Genomic DNA, 17,637 nt, shown 5'->3' on the forward strand with positions numbered 1-17,637 from the left:
ATAACTGCAAGGAAAATGTTATTTACCTGCATGTCTAAGAACAAGAGAAAATGACTGCTGATAATATGGATTATAAAACTTTTCTAATAGTGTTCAGGAGTAAATAAACAAACAAAAGGTGCAAAGAGATTTGTTTTGTCAAGAAAATATGAAATAGTTGATTATCACATGGTTATTGTAACCACAGGACAAAAATGACAGTGAGTGGAAATGTTAAGGTAGAAACATTAAGAAAAATAGGGAAAGTTCTAAATGGTAAAGTACAAAATAAAAGGAAGATAGCATGATGAGCAAACAGTGTCAATTTCATACAAGGGGATGCTGCCACAAATGGTGGCAAGCAGTGAACCAAAATTGCTGTAAGATAGAAGGAGGATGCTGATGGTTCTCCTGGAAGTCAAGAAAAAAAACTCTGTCAGTTTTAAGAAAAACTGGAAATCCAATTTTTGTCAAGTTGGTATCAAACAAAAAGGATGACTTAAAAAATATAGAAAAAGCCAAAGAAGACTTTTTTTCTTAAATATCTGATGTGTGATGCTGAGTTGGGCATGTTGAATGGTATTTCAAAGGCCTCTAGCCTAGGGCAGGTGAACATTCTAGGTCTGAATGTTCTTAAATGTTCTTAATGCTCTTAAAAAGATAATCATTTCCTTCATAGTGTTGGAAGCAATAACAAAAGGCGGAGCCCAGGCAATTTAAATGTATTTGGATGGATCAATTGAGCAGCATTCATGGTGACCTTACTTCTTGCCAGGCATTATGCCAATCATCCAGACCTTACAAGCACACATGGAAGTGGGAACTGCTATCCTGTGTCTTCCAGGGAGTAGATCAATTGCTACATGTCACGTGAGAAGACAAGATGTTGAGCTGAAATTAGAATACTGGTCCACTTGCCTCTAAGATTTCTTAAATATTTATTCTACCAAATTGCTTTTGATTTTTGTTACTATTTATCTGTTTTATTGTTGTTGTTTAAAGAAGCCTACAAAGCTACACACAGTAAATGCTAAAAGAATGTTTGATATATAAAGAATATTTTAATGTTTAAAAGAATACTATATCTGGTGGCTGAAAACATTGCAGAGATCTTTTGTAGTAATTTTAAAGAAGAAAATAGGACTATCAAATAAAACATAAGTTACATGGCTCATTGGAAATTTCTAACTCTAGCATCCTATTTTTAAACTTAAGATTTATAAGTAGAATTATATATTTAAAATAGTAGTGGTTGCCTACCATACAATTTGTGAATTTAAAAACTCCACTGGAGGTAGAAAATATTGCAAACCTTAATTGTGTAAAGAGTTACATAAATTATCATTTGGATTTACATTTCCAAAAATGAATTTTTACAAAGAAATTAACTTGGGAAAGTGTCACAATTAACATTAAATTGCTACAACATAACTAGGAATTTTAGCTTTTTTATCTTTTTACAAATCATGTTAGCAAAATGTCACTAGAGAAATACAAATTAAGAAATTATACACTCTAATTAAGAGAACTAGAATTTAAATGAGTTACCCAAGCCTCTCATATTTAGAATATCCTTCTACCTTGACAACTTTAAAAATAATCAAACTCATAGACACAGAAAATAGAATAGCTGGTGCCAGAAACAGGAAGTCAGGAAAGCAATGAGGAAATAGTCAAAGGGTATGAAGTTTCAACTCAGATGGATTTATTCTGGACCCTACTGTATAGCATGGTAACCATAAATAACAATATTGTATACACAAAATTTGCTGAGGAAGTAGAGCTTAAGTGTTCTTCACAAAGACACACACACACACACACACACACAAAATTAAAATGGTTCCATTTCAGGTTTTCTAAGGAATCTCCATAGCGCTTTCCAGGGTAGTTGCACCAGTTGGCTGTTTCACCAGCAATGTAAGAGTGTACCTTTCCCCATATCCTGACCAACACCTATTGTTCCTTGTATTCTTGATAATTGCCATTCTGACTGGTGTGAGATGAAATCTTAGTGTCATTTTGATTTGAATTTCTCTAATTGCTAGAGATGTTGAACATTTTTTTCATATATTTGTTGATCGAATGTATATCTTTACAACTGTATGTAATGATGGATATGTTATATAATGAATGTTAAGTAGATTTTGGAAATAAATATTGTTTCTTTTACTTATTGGCATTATTTATTTATCAAATATTTTAATAGCTCATCAGGAAACTCATTTGGCTTTGGATTTTTCTTTAAGGAACATTTTGACCTGCCAACTTCATTTTTTATTAGAGTATTATAGACAAAATCATATTTGCATGGATTTTCATTTCAATTACTGTTCCCCCAACCCATGTTCTCTTCTGTCCTCTCTCCCCCCTTTCACCTCCCTCTAATTTTTTATCTTCCTTTTGCTCCTTTATTTATTTTAAATTGGTACTTTCTACATATACGTAGAGATGAAATGCCCTGTGGTATATTTTTATATCCATATAACATGATTTTGTTAAATTCATTCCGGATTTGCTTCCATTTCCCATCCTTCCTCTCTTCCTCTTATTCCCCTACTTCTACTCCATTTGATCTTCCCTATGTACTTATCATATTAATTCCTGCCTCTTTTCCTTACTTTTTTCTAGCTTCCACATATGAGAGAGAACATTTGATCCTTGATTTTCCAAAACTGGATCATTTCACTTAGAATGATGTTCTCCATTTCTATTCATTTACTGACAAATGTCATAATTTCATTCTTCTTCATGGCTGAGTAAATCTCCATTGATATATGCCACATTTTCTTGATCTACTAATGCACATCAGGGCTGATTTCATAATTTGGCTATTATGAATTATACTGCTATAAACATTGAAGTGGCTATATCACTATCATATTCTGATTTAAATTCTTTTGGATACATTCTGAGGAGTGGGATAGATTGGTTATGTGTTGATTCCATTACTACATTTTGAGGAATCTCCATACTGCTTTTCAGAGAGGTTGTACTAAGTTGCAGCCCCACCAACAATGTATCAGTGTACTATTTCCCTCACATCCTTGCCAACATTTATGATTTGTGTTCCTGATAATTGCTATTCTGATGAGTGAGATGAAATCTTAGTGTAGTTTTTATTTATATTTCCTGGATTGTTAGAGATGTTGAACATTTTTTTTTCATATATTTGTTGGCCATGTTTCTTCTTTTGAGAAAAGTCTGTTTAATTCTTTTGCCAATTTATTGACTGTGTTATTAGTTTATTTTTGAATTAAGTTTTTTGATAAATTCTGAGGAGTTCTTTATGTATTCTGGATATTAATCCCCTGTCAGAGGAGCATATGACAATGATTTTCTCCCATTGTATAGGCTCTCTCTTCATTCTCTTAATCTTTTCCTTTGCTATGCAGAAGCTTTTCAATTCTATGGTACACCCCTTATTGATTCTTGGTTTTATTTCTTTAGACTTAGGAGGTCTTATTGAGGAAGTCGGTGCCTGCAACTATAGGATGGAGTATTGACCCTATGTACTCTTCTAGCTGTTGCAAAGTTTCTGGTCTAATTCCTAAGTCCACTACATTCTGATTTGACTTTTCTGCAGGATGAGAGATAGCAATCTAGGTTAATTCTTCTACATATAAAAGTCCAGATTTCCCAGCATCATTTGTTGAAAAAGTTATCATTTTTTTCTAACATATGTTTTAGTCACCTTTGTCAAGTATCAGATGTCTGTAAGTGTGGGTTTTTCTGTGTCTTATATTCCATTCCACTAGTCTTTGTGTCTATTTTAATGCCACTATCATGTTGCTTTTCTTATTATAGCTCTGTAGTATAATTTGAGATTGGGTATTTGATGTCTCCTGCATCACTTTTTTTTTTTTTTACTCAAGATTACTTCAGCTATTCTGGGTCTCCTATTCTTCCAAATGAACTTGAGGACTGTTTTTTTTTTTTTTTTTTCCTAGTTCTGTGAAGTATGTCATTGATATTTTGGGATGGGGATTGTTTTGAATATATACTTTCCTTTTGGTAGTATGGCCATTTTGACAAGTTTAATTCTGCCTATCCAAGATTATGGGAGGTCTTTTCATGTTCTAAGATCTGCTTCAATTTCTTTCTTCAGTGGTATGTAGTTTTTATTGTAGAGATCTTGCACCTCCATAGTTAAATTAATCCCCAAGTGTTTTATTTATTTGAGGTTATTGTGAAAAAGGATGGTTTTCAGTTGAATTGCTGTTGGAGATCTATTAATTTATGAGGGTTCATCTTATATCCTCTACTTTGCTGAATTCATTTATCAAATCTAGAAGTCTTCTGGTAGAATTTTTTGGATCTTCTAGATATAGGATCTTGTCGTGAGCAAAGAGAGATAATTTGAGCTCCTGTTTTCCTATTTGTATTCCTCTAATTTCCTTCTTTTGTCCAATTGCTCTGCCCTAAAAAAGGTGTTTCCAGCACCATGTAGTGACCAGATTCCATGCCCAGGGAAGCTTCTCACCTCTGGGGCCAGGTATTTTGGGGTTCGCCTTTACTAAACTGATTCCCCTACCAACTTCATATCCATTAAAATCAGCCTTATCTAATCCACAGGTTTCTCCCAGCTGATTTTTCTTTATATGTTGATTTCTTTATCTTCTGGCCATGCTATCTACCTGCATTCCCCCTCCCCTCAGCTGTTGCTACTACTCTTGCTGCTGTCATCCTAGTGGCCAAGCTGGCACATCTCTAATATATTTTTTTCTTATGCTATGCTCCAGTTTCCTACTTTCTGTGTTCTATGGTTTCTTTCACAGTCCAGTGTTAAGTTTCAGTGAGTTCCCTTCTCACCTACCTCAACGAGGAGTCTTCCTGTTTTGTAAGTCTAGTGCTGAGAAAATGCTGGGAAGTGACGCCTTCCTCTAATCATCCCATCTTCTCTCTCCCTCGATTTTAATACTTATAAAACTATTCGGTTTATTTTTTTTTTTCAGAAACCAAATTTAGTAAGATACTTTTTGTTCACTCCATTTATAGATTAAATTGATCACACTATCTTTCCAATCAATGACCATCATTTTATACATACATAAAATTTGACCAGAAACTATATTTTGTAAGATTTCTGAAGTCTACCAAGATTTGTATTGTGGCTCAAATGTTCTCTGTTAGAAAAGATTGCTTGTTCTGCTGTTGGATCTGGTGTCTACATATGCCACTAGGTTAAATTTATTTATTGTTTATCTAAAAGTTTTTTTTATTCATGCTAACTTCATGCTTGAATTAAAGTTTTTTATTCACACTAAATTATATTCATGATAACTTGTCTCATTATTCCCAAGGCAGTCTTTTTAATCTCCCACTGTGATTGTGGATTTATCTATTTCTCTTTGAATAAGAATTTTAAGACCCTGTATGTTGGTGTGCATGCATATTTATTAACTTTATAAATGTTAAGGATGTGTTATTAGGTTTATGAACATGTGAAAATTTTAAATGTTCCTGTAGACGTGAAATTCGTCATTGTGAGGTAGCCTTCATCATCTGTGTCAGATATTTTCAGTTGAGTTTTTGCATTGTACACATTTTCCCTGCTTTTACTTTCAACTTTACATATGTTTATATACATTACATATGTTATATAGGTTACATAAATTTTTCTTGTAAGCAGTATATAGTTGGATTTTAAGATCTATTCTGATGGTGTTTAAGTTGGAGCAAATAATCTATCCATATTGTATATGTTTACTGATACATGATTTGTGGTCTTACTATTTATCCCAGGTCATTTCTGTTTGATTACTTTTTATCTCCTGTTATGGTTTGGATATGAGTTATACCCCAAAAGCTCATGTATGAGACAATGCAAGAATTTTCAAATGTAATTAATTATATTATAAGAGGTGTAGCCTAATAAGTAAATATGGATTAGCTGTGTGGTAACTGTGGGCAGGTGTGATGAGAGGAGATGGGTCACTGAAAGTGTGCCTTTGGCGTTTACATTTGTCCCTAGTGGGCAGAGCCCTCTGCTTCCTGGTTGACTTGTCCTAAGCTCTTTTCCTCAACCATGCCCTTCCACCATGAGGTCCTGCCTCACCTGGGTCCAGAGCTGTGGAGTCCACTGGCCCTGGGACTAATCCTCTGAAACCATGAGCCAAAATAAACTTTTCCTCCTTTAATTGTTCTTGTTGGGTTTCTTGGTAACAGTAATGCAAAAGTTGATTAATACATATCCTTGTTTGTCTCCTACTGGACTGATTGAATATTTTTATTAATTTTCAGTATTTTCTACCTGAGTGATCTGGAAGTACTATCTTTTCTATTAATGGGTACCGTAGAAATTAAAAAATAATTACTTACTTGTCAAGGTTTAAGTTCAAGGAATTTATTCTTCATCCAGATAATATGTAGAAATTAGATTATTTTATTCCTTTTAATTCAGCAGTTTCTACATTTTTGCTTTATTTTGATTATAAAGACCAGAAGACATTAATAATACTATTATAATTGATATTTGTTTACAATTCATCAACAAGCATTGCAGTGTTTGCTCTTTATTCATTCTTTCTCTATATTTTTCTACTGGAATCAGTTTAATTCTGCTTAAAGTATATTCTTAAATTTCTCTTTAAGGAGACTCTGTTTATGATGAATTCTCTGAATTATTTTTATTTTTATATTTTTTCCTTTTATATAAAAATGTTTTTTACCCCTTATTCTGACAATTCATTTTGGCTGGATAAATAATTCTAAGTTACAATCTTTCAAGGCATATCAGATATTTCCCTGAATTTTGCTTCTGTTTTTTTTTTTGTTGTTGTTGTTGTTGTTGTTGTTTGGTTGGTTGGTTTTGTTTTTGCTGCAGAGAAGCTAGCTATGAATTTAATAGCTATTCTTTTTTACTTTGGCTACTTTAAAATTTTTTCTGTCTTATTTGGTATGTAAAATTTTACTATGATGTCTCTAATTGTAGGTTATATTTGCTTGTCACTTATTGGGATTCTTGATTATATGAATTGGTATTATTAACTATTAGCACTCAAGGATTTTTAGACATTTTTCAAAATCCCACTCAAAATGAAAGATTCTCTTTTCTGAAACTATTAACTATACTTTCTCAGTTTACATCGTATTTCTCATATTTTCCTGTGTAATTTCCAATATTTTGTCTCTTAGTACCATACATTTGTTTATTTTTGTTGATTTTGACCTGTTTATGATTTTTCTAATAATCTCCTCAGATATGACCATTTTGCTATTTAAATCATTCATTGAATTGTTTATTTTAGTTACTGTAATTTCATTTCTAAAATTCTATCTGGTAAAAAAAAATCTATGGATTTACAAATTTGATATAGTATTTTTTTAGATTATGTTATTTGCAGATATTTTCAACATTGTCTGTTACTTAATCAAGCATGCATGTTTTTCCTGTAATTAACATCTTGTATCCAAATCTGAATCTTGCAATTAATTAGAATCTTTGTGGGTCTCTTCTTATTGATAGTGATGTATATCTTCATGTGTTATTTTTTTGACTATTTGCTCTTTATCCTTTGTGGAGAAAATGTTTTTAATAGGTGTGCATCTATTGGCACATTATTTTTGTACTTTTTGCTTTTATATAAGAATGTTTTTATATAAAACATTTTAGGTATATAAAACATTTTAGGTATATAAAACATGTAGGTTAAATGTGTGTGCTTCCAAAAATGACTTAAAATTGCTTTTGCTAAGTGTCTTGGGTCAACTCCAGGTAGATTCACTTTAAAGCAAGTGTAGAGCCTGAAATTCCTGAACTGCCTGAACAATGTGAACACATGATACAAACTCACACGTCTTATTTTTCTCTTTCGATAGTCTATCAAATGTGTCACACAGTGGGTGTTCACTTGTGCAGTATAAACAAATGTAGCAGTTTAACAAACTGATATGATTTATTCACAGGAATTTTGATGGAAACAGGAAGTATCATCTCTTAAACCCTCAACTGTGTAAACAGAACTTAACATTAGATACTTACTCATTTCTCTGGAATATGATGGTAGGAGGGGAAAATCTCTGGGAATTTAATTTGGACAGAGTTCTAGAAAAGAAAAGTAAACCCAGAACCATTCTGTAGTACATTCTTCCTAAGTGGGGAAAGGCAAAGGGATTTTTAGGGTTTGTGGGAGAGAGAGGGTTAAGTTCTCAAATCATACAAATCTGGATTTAAATCTCAGTTCTATCATTCTCTGTTACATTCATATTAGGCAAGTTTAGTAATCTCTTCTAAGAAGATGATAGTAATATTTTCTTCATCACTTAGGATTGACAGGCAAATGAAGTATTGGAGATAACACAAATTTCACATTACAGAATAGATGCTTAATAAATATTAGTGATTATTATTACTATTCTATTCTGAAAAAAGCCACAGCACAGCACAATTTCTTACTATTAATTAAGCATATAGAAAAGAGATAACAGAAGCTTTTAATATCAATTACCCATTCTGATAGATAGCTATTGGCTATTTAGGAAACAATGTTGAGAAAGATTGTAAGGAAAGTATATGATAACTTATTATCATCATCTTCCATGAACATGGGTACATACAAGAATTGGATGTGCATCATTGACTTTTGTTTGTTCTTTGGTCCCAGGGGTTGAACCTAGGGGTGCTTAACCACTGAGTCACATCCCCAGCATTTTTTATTATTTATTAGAGATAAGGTCTCACTGAGTTGCTTAGGGTCTCGATCAGTTGCTGAGCCTGGCTTTGAACTCGTGAACCTCCTGCCTCAGCCTCCAGAGTGTCTGGGTGCACAGTTGACTTTTATCTGCTATAACTAACATAGATTATTGGAGGAAAATAGACAAATATATTTAATACATTGTTAAAAACAATATTTTCAGTCCTTTCCCAGATTTACTTGTCAGTTTTTGCTCAGATAATGTTTTTGTATATATAAACTTTGAGAAAACCCCTTCTTATTCTACATTCACCAAATCATTTGCTCATAAAACAAAAATAATCTTCAAAGTCCAGAGAGTTCTGCATATTGTCCCAATTTAATCAGATTAGCACAAATCAACACTATCTTGGACAGTCACCTAGCCCTGTTTATAGTGGCCCTTTCTCTGCTTTCTTATCCAGTTGAAATCACCAACTCAGATCGTCTTCTGTGTTGATATTCATTGATTAAGTTCTTCTATTTGGTTATGTATTTGACTATGTTTGCATAATTGCATCCTTGACTAGTTTCTTATTATAATATGTGGTTTTTAATTAATAAACCACAACACGCTTCAAAATAAGACTTTCCATTTTGCTTTCTTCATTTGTTGGCAATTTAAATAAGGCATAACTTAATGTGAATCACTCTCCAATCCACTAGTCAATGTTTTAGAAGAAAAGAAGCTAAAAGTTTCAAAAAGTAGAGCCACAGAAGGCTCTACATTTGTTTGCATTAATGCAAAGGGCATGAGAATCTGACATCTTGATCCATCTGGTCAGACATAAATGTCCTTATAATGATCCTTTGGAAAGTTACTTTTCAATTCCCATTTGGTTGCACTATATAATGAGAGTGGCACCAAGAGTAGGATCGTCTGTATCACATCCCCAATCCCCAGAGATGAATCTTCCTTTGAAGCATTTGAAAATTTAAAAATAGATTCTTGAGTAGAAATCTCATCTTTTAACAAAGACTGTCAGTGTTGATGCAGAATGTTTGTAGGTCTTTTATTCTTATTTTTCTGTACTAATTTGAGAATGGAAGTGCCTTTGCAGATATTAGAAAAAAACACTACCCACTCAATGAGCAAAACAAAACAAAAACAATTCTTCCTCCCACTGAATGAATATTTATTTCCTGAAAACCCAATATTATTCATTGCTACTTTTAGCAGTAACCCACCAGTGGGGTAACATTATATCATTTGCTGTTTCCAATCAGCTCTTGAATGCATGTTGAAGAAGGAACAGAAATGGAGGATGGAGGGATTGAAGGCAAGAAGGGAGGAAGAGAAGAAGAGATAAAGAATGTGCTCCTGTTATCATCTTCTTGAGCTGTGCTGTCTCTATAGTTAAAGACGTCAGTTTATTTCCTCTACAAATCAATCTGACGCCTCTGAAGTCTGGTGCATTCACTTGCCTATTCAATTATTTCTTCAGAAACCAAACTCAAAAGACAAGCACTTTTGGAGAAAACAGCTAAACAAATCCATGGCCCACGTTACATCAAACTTTCTCATACAGAAAATGCAGTCAACAGAGATCAACCTACTGAGCTGCAGATGTCTCAAATGTCACTTCTACTGGGTATTTCCCTCCAGGAGAGATTTTGCTTTTCCAGAGGAAAATGTTTGCCCAAATACCTTTTTCGGCCTAAGCAGTCTATAGGCATTTTAAAATCAAGACAATATCAGCCATGACCCCCTTTTGCCAAGAGAACACAGAAGTAAGAGTTCTGACTATTCCACTGTACAGAGAGAAATCTTAGGCTGGAATGACTTTTTCTCTCCTGCTGTGCCAAAGTGTGCATTGTTTCATTGAATTGTTTCCAATAATAAAGCTGATACTTCAAATCAGCATGATGCTGTCTCATCAACTGTATTAATTTTCCATACCTCATATGGCTCAGAAGCTAATCCTTGCCCTTAAAATATAGCAAGGGTGTTTGTTTGACAAAGGGCAACATAGATATGGCTGCTAACAATGAAACTATTTTGCAATCAAACCATAATACATTAAAGAAAAACAAATAACCTAGTGTTTGGTTTTTTTTTTTTGGGGGGGGGGGTGGAGTTGTTTTGCATTTGGAGTCATTAGGACACAAATCAGAGTTAAATTCCTTACTCATTGACTTTGTGTATTGTAACTTCAGGAATTCTACTTAACATCTTTGGGTTTCAATATCTTCATATTAAAAGGAAATGATATGTCATTTCAAGGGTAATGAAAGACATAAAGAGGCAATATGTGCAATGCATTTTCAGGACATCTGACATATATAGAGCACTCAAAAACACTAGGCTTCTTCTTTTCCTCCTTTGTGGAGAGATTATGATTCATATTCAAAAGAGCTCCTTAGTGGGCAGGAGATAACTGAAGTCATTGACTGTTTTTAATGGTACTGCTTAGTTTGTCTCTAGTGTTTTTTTTTTTGTTTTGTTTTACTATTGTACCTGTCTGGTAGATTAAAATAGCATGATGCCTAGGCTATTATTCTTATGGTGACATTCCCATACAATTCTCTTCAAATGTCTGAAGAAATAGGAGGATCATGAGAAATAGTTTGCTATTTTACTGATTTCAATAAACTTTTATTTCTTAAGAAGCCATTATAATATACAACACTATAAGCTGGGAAGGTCTGGTTTACTGTGTGCAGTCTTTTAGAATTTACAAGTCATTTCAGAGAAAGTTGTTTTCTCATTGGATTCTCATAATAAGAAGTTTATTGAGGGCTTTTTTTCCCCCCCTAAAGTAATAGTAAACTCAGGATCTTGTTGAGATCTTATGAGATGAAGTTTTTAAGGAACAAACACTGAGTTATAATGACAACATTATTAACTTGGGTCTTCTATATTGAAAAACAAAATTTGGGGAGTGGGAAGGGAAACTCATAAGCACACAAACTATCCTCCCATGTAACTGGGCCACCATGAGCAGGATGCATTACATTTCTATATATCATGGAGGATAATTACAATTATAAGACAATGTATATGAAAGATTGAGAAATGCTTAAAAGAATTATCATCATCATTATTCATTAGACAACTGGAAAGAATTATCCATATGATTTTGTAACATTCTAAATGATATATATGTGACATGGTTTGTTTTTTTGTTTTAATATTTTGTGTGTGTGTGTGTGTACATGCATGCTAATATTATATGTGTGAGTGTATATCACAGAGAGGAACATAGTAGCTATTTTCTAAAACAAAATTCTCCCTATGAATTATACCCATGATAATGAAAAAAAAAATGTAGCCATGTTAGAAAAACAGTCATAGTTCATACCTCTAGATCATAAACTTATAAAAGATGCCTATGATGTTTAACAACCTATCTGAAAAATTAGTGATTTGAAACAGCACACTATTTCCCCTACAATTATGTGAGTCAATGGAATTCTGTCAGATAAGGTTTAACTAAGATCAGCTGCATTCACAATACACAGACCTCCCCTGGGACATGTAGGGTGGTTGGGGTTTCTCTCCACATGGTCTTGTCATTTTCAGAAAGCCAGTAAAGTTGTTCATATAGTGAATCAGTGGTCCCCTGAAGAAAACGTCCCCAAGCCTCAGTGCACAATCACTTTTCAATCACCTTCTTTCATTATATCAACTCTTTCTTATCTAATTTGCCAAAATTAGTCACAAGGACAAGACCAGAACCAAGTGGGGTCTGAGATTGACAGGGTATGGACACTTAATTTGTCATAAATTTTTTTTACTTTGTGTATAGACTTTTATCCTTCCAAATTTTAATTTTATTTTTGTAGTGCTGGGGATCAAATCTGGGCCCCCCTATATGCTAGCAAACCCTGTATCACCAAATTACATCCCAGCCCCATTTTTTTGGTTTATTTTTAATGCAACACAGATATCAGTATATTCCTCTATCACATTTGAGTTTCATTCCAAAGATAGCAAGTATTTCTTCATAACCATGTTGTAAAATAATTCATCATTTTTATTTGTATTGCTTGCATTTTTTCTTTGTCTTTTATATTTAGTATTCTAATTGACTTGGACTCTATTATGGTATATTATGAGATGTAGATTCAATTATCTTTTTCTCTTATTGTCCTAATATCCCTTGATATTAAAGGCTGTATTTTCCTCAGAGTTTTCAGATGAGAATGTTATCATATACAATTTCAGTATATGGTTGAGTCTATTTCACAATTTACTTTTCTATTTTTCTATTAGAACTGATATTGGTCAATATGATAGAAGCCTTAGAATATTTTTAATATCTCTCAAGGCTAGGTTTTATAAGCCCTCATTGATGTCCTTTCACATGGTTTTACTATTAGATATCTCCATGATTTTCCTAACTATTTTTTCCATGTTTACTTTTTCAAATGTACTTTAAAATCTGGAAAAAAAGTGATTGATGTTTTGATGGACATGGTTGTGGTATTGAGGCTTTCCAGTCAACAACAAGGAATAATGTGTTTCCATTAGTGAAAATCTACTCCTGTGCCTTTCAGGCATGTTTCGAGGTTTTATCACATTTTCCAAATTCCTTAAGTTTCTCCCTAATTTATTTGTAATGTTATTATAAATGGATTTTTCAAACATCATAATGTCTAAGACATTATTTTCTCTATATGTAAAGTCTTCTATTATTGTATGCTGATTTAATATTGTGCTACTTTATTAGATTCTTTTCTTGTATTATTTGTGTGAAGTTTCATGTGGATTTGTTTGATTTTATTTCTGTAGTAGAAAGAATCATGGTCCCAAGAATTTCAAATCCCAGAAATGAATAAATGTGTTACCTTTCATGGCAAAAACGATTTTGCAGGTGTGATTAAATTAGGGTTCTTGAAATGAGATTATACTCTACTACATCAGTAGGTTCAATGTAATTACCAGAGTTCTCATAAAAGGAAGATAAGAGAACCAGAGTGAGAGAGGAAGAGTGACAACAGAAACAGAGGTTGAGGTGATCCACTCTGAAGATGAAAGGAAGGGTCACAAGCCAAGGAATGCAGGTAGCCTCTAGAAGCTGGAAAAGGCAAGGAAATGTCCTATCCTCTAGAGCCTCCCGAAAGAGCATGCCAAACCAACTCAGAAATGCTAACCTAATGTGATCTGTGCCAGACTTCTGATCTTGAAAACTATGAGTTAATAAAGCTATGTTTTTCCAAACCACTAATTTTTTTGATGAATTATTACCACCATAATGAAAATTGATTAACTTTCCTCTTCTTTTAAAATTTTACATTTCATTTCTTCTTATCCAACTGCATTGGATAAAACCACTAATAAACTGTTAAGCAGTTTTGAAGACAAGGAAGCTTATCTTGTTCCTTGAACTACTGAGTGTGGGGGGTGCCACTAAGGGCCACCACCCATTTTGGAGAAATGTAACATTATTATATATACATTTCATATATACACATATATATAGTATGTGTCTAGCTTCAGAAAAAAAACTTAGTTAGTGACACCCTTTTGCAACCTTAGAATGTTGAGCCACCCCAACATGGTATAAATGCTTACCCAACTGAACATCCTCTACTGAATGATGATGCCTGGCTGAGCTAGTCTAATTGTCTCTCTTGGGAAAGTTTAATTCAAAATGCAAATAAAATCAGCATATAACAGAGAGGCAGAGAGTGAAGAAAAGTAGACAATAGCTGTAGTAAGCACAGGACATGCAAGTGTTAGGTGCTGTGCAAAGGAGAAAACGGAGTAGGTTTTTGATTACATGAAGTGTGAAGATGGATCAACATATCTCTCCATAATTTACATTGATGTGCTTCAGAAATTTAAGAATCTGTTATCCTAGGTGTTGTAATTCTTTCTGAATTTGCTATTCTGAAATTTAAACAGTGAATATTAATTATAGTAGCAAATTAAAATGTCAATATGCATAAAATTTATTGTAAAAACTGAAAAAAATGCACAAGGAAGAATAAGGTTGAGGTTCCCAGTTGAGAGCTTCCTTTGCAGAGAGGTTTCTAAATATATATGCTATAATCTCAATATTTGAAATTAAAAAATATGGTTTCAAACACAGAAGGAAAGAAAAAGTCTAGATTGCTTTAGACTAACTCCTAAGGGAACATTGTATAATGTGCATTCTGAAACAGATGGTAAAAAGCTGTTAGGGATAACTCAACACATGGGTTCAGATTCTGAAGCAAAATTGTAGAAAACTAGTGGTCACTGATTCACCCAAACTCTACAAAACCCATTGCTTTCCTTTTCTTCTTTTGTCTTCTTTTGTGAATTGTGCATTTTCTGCATATCTCACATTGTCCTGTTTTATTTCTAGTTATTTCAAAGTGCAAAAATCAAGGTATAATCTCTCTCTCTCTCTCTCTCTCTCTCTCTCTCTCTCTCTCTCTCTCTCTCTCTCTCTCTCTCTCTCTCCTAGAATAAAAAGTAAAGATATGTACCTTTTTCAAAGGATTTAAAATTCTGGCATTTCCCAGTTCTTGAGGATGAAGGAAAAGAGAGGGTGAACTGTGGAAAGGGAACTACAACACTCTCAAGTATTACCGACCTCTGAAGTGCTGTGTTTAAACTGACTCTCCATTTTTTCTTAGGACTCCACTGGAATTTCACTTGATATCCTTAATTGTAGTTTTCATATCTTGGAAATATTAAGGCCATTAATTAGGGTAAATTATATCATGTTTCATAAACTGAACACTTAAAGAATTATGATATTAATTTACATGTGTTTATATGTTAACTCACATTGTTTTAAAGTGATATACCTCATATATATCAATCATATAAACATTTACATTACACATATATTATCTAAACATTTATACAGTATTTAAAATTCAATATGCTTTTAAAGTGCCTTACAATATAACAAGTCATTTAATATGATTTAACTTATTTGCACAGATATAAGAGCCATTGAAAATTCTAAGTGAACACATTGATCCACATTATATACCAGTTTAAAATTCCAAGGGAAAGTCTTGAGCACTGTATTGGGAAAGACTTAGGAAAGTCATGGAAACAATATATGGCATCTTTCATGGACTTTCCTTTTATAGTCTTTCCCCTATGCTCAAGGCAAGCTAAGAGCTATGATCAAAGATATTATTTTAAAACCAAATTGTTTTTAAATAAGCAGCAGCTTTCATTGACTTGTATTACATTTGTTTTTTTCTGATGGTCATTAGATGTATGCTAAGTTTCAAGTTTTTAAAACATTTTTCTCTTTATTCTGAATGTAAAAAAATTAGACAAGTATGATGCATTTTATTCTTTAGAACTCAAAAATATAGACATCCATTCATCTAAGATTTAAATAACATTTTTACTTTAAAATAAGCTCAGGCAGTTAAATTCATAAAAAAGCTTGGGGGAAAGAAAATAATCATGAGCGATAACTGCAGTTGGGTAGAAAATGAGAATGTGCACAACACATTCTTTTTTAAGCCCCCAAATTGTGAAAAAGCAAATATCGCTCTCAGTTGTTGAATTTATCTCTCATTATATGCAAGTAAAGAAGAACCCCCTTTTTTTTTGTATTAACAAAGAAAAATCCTGAAGAGCTTAGATTTGCTTGGGAACCAGAAACAGGCACAGTTGGTGGGAGGTTCCAGTCATTTCCCTCAGAGCAGAATTTGGCAAGCAACCCCCAACTCCTCAGCATGCTCACTGGGTGGGGGGGGGGGGTAGTGCAGATTATAAGGCTTCAAGCAGAATTATATATCTAGGAGTCAAATGCAATGGCTTAAAAAAAGGCAATTTGGTAATTCTATGTAAGGAAAGATTTATTGTACACCGGCTGGATGGAGAGGGTATTGTGGAGACTTTGTCTAAACTCTGAGGAAGTTACTGAAGCTGGGGTGAGCTACAATGAGGCGTCTAATAAGCAAAAGATACTAAGACAAATAACAAGCCCAGCTTTCCAAACGAGGGCCCTCTTGTCAAGTTCTGGACCAAGAGTAGTTCCTGCATAACTGAACTAGCTTTAATATTATGGAAATTATTCTGAGAAACTCTGAATTATCATCATCATTTTTAACATTGAAAAATGTTTTCTCTTTTGCTTGTTAAAGTTTAGCCTTATAGCAAGCATTCAGTAAATCAGCAAGGGTCTGAACTGTGACAGTTATTCCAAACATTTTAAATTATTGATTTTTTTTTATACATCATCAAAACATGATGGCAACTTTCAAGGATTTTAATGAGAATGAGGTTTTCAGGGTGCTTTATTGAAAACTCCTAACACACGAGAAAGTGAAGCCTGAAGCACGATATAGCTGCCCTGCTACAGAAACTGTTGTTTAAAGATTGTCCAAAGTGAGGGACCCAAAGAAAGATGTGTGCTGAGATGAACTAATGGGAATCAAATGGTAGAACATAGATAAGACTAAGAAGGAAGGCTGAGAAAGCACTGAGATTAATATCCACATAGCAGATCACTTTCTGAGACCTTTAGGATGAAAAACAAACAAAATGCCATTACTGAGTTTGTTCTATAAGCCAGGCACTCCATTGAGTATTTTAGTATGTTATAGTTTAATCATTCTTTTGATCAAATTTTCTTTGAATATAATATATGTGTTTCCTAAAACAGATCTTATTTTTTGGAAGACTTAGATTTATAGAAATCTTGAGAAGGTAGTACAGAGGGTTTTTCCATGTACCCTCTACTAAGTCTAGTGGGTTTATAATGAAAAACAGCATTTCTTCTTCCAACTTCTACCCAAATCCCCTTTGCAAAGACATTAATATTCACTGTGTTTGCTGTTTGTTCTAGTACTTTATGACTTTTGAATTAATATCTAAATATTGTGCTTTAATTTTCCAGTTTTAAATGTTATTTATTGGATGCCTAGAAGGAAGCAAGAGGACTTAGTGATATTATTCTCCTGTCTACTTCAGAAAACATTTACCTGATTCACTTATTTACTTTCCCTGGCAGTATTCACTAAATCTATACCTTTGTTAAAAAAAAACAAAAACAAAAACAAAAAACTTAATATTCAG

This window comes from Urocitellus parryii, chromosome 3 (assembly GCF_045843805.1).
Source record: "Urocitellus parryii isolate mUroPar1 chromosome 3, mUroPar1.hap1, whole genome shotgun sequence".
Taxonomy (NCBI): Eukaryota; Metazoa; Chordata; class Mammalia; order Rodentia; family Sciuridae; genus Urocitellus; species Urocitellus parryii.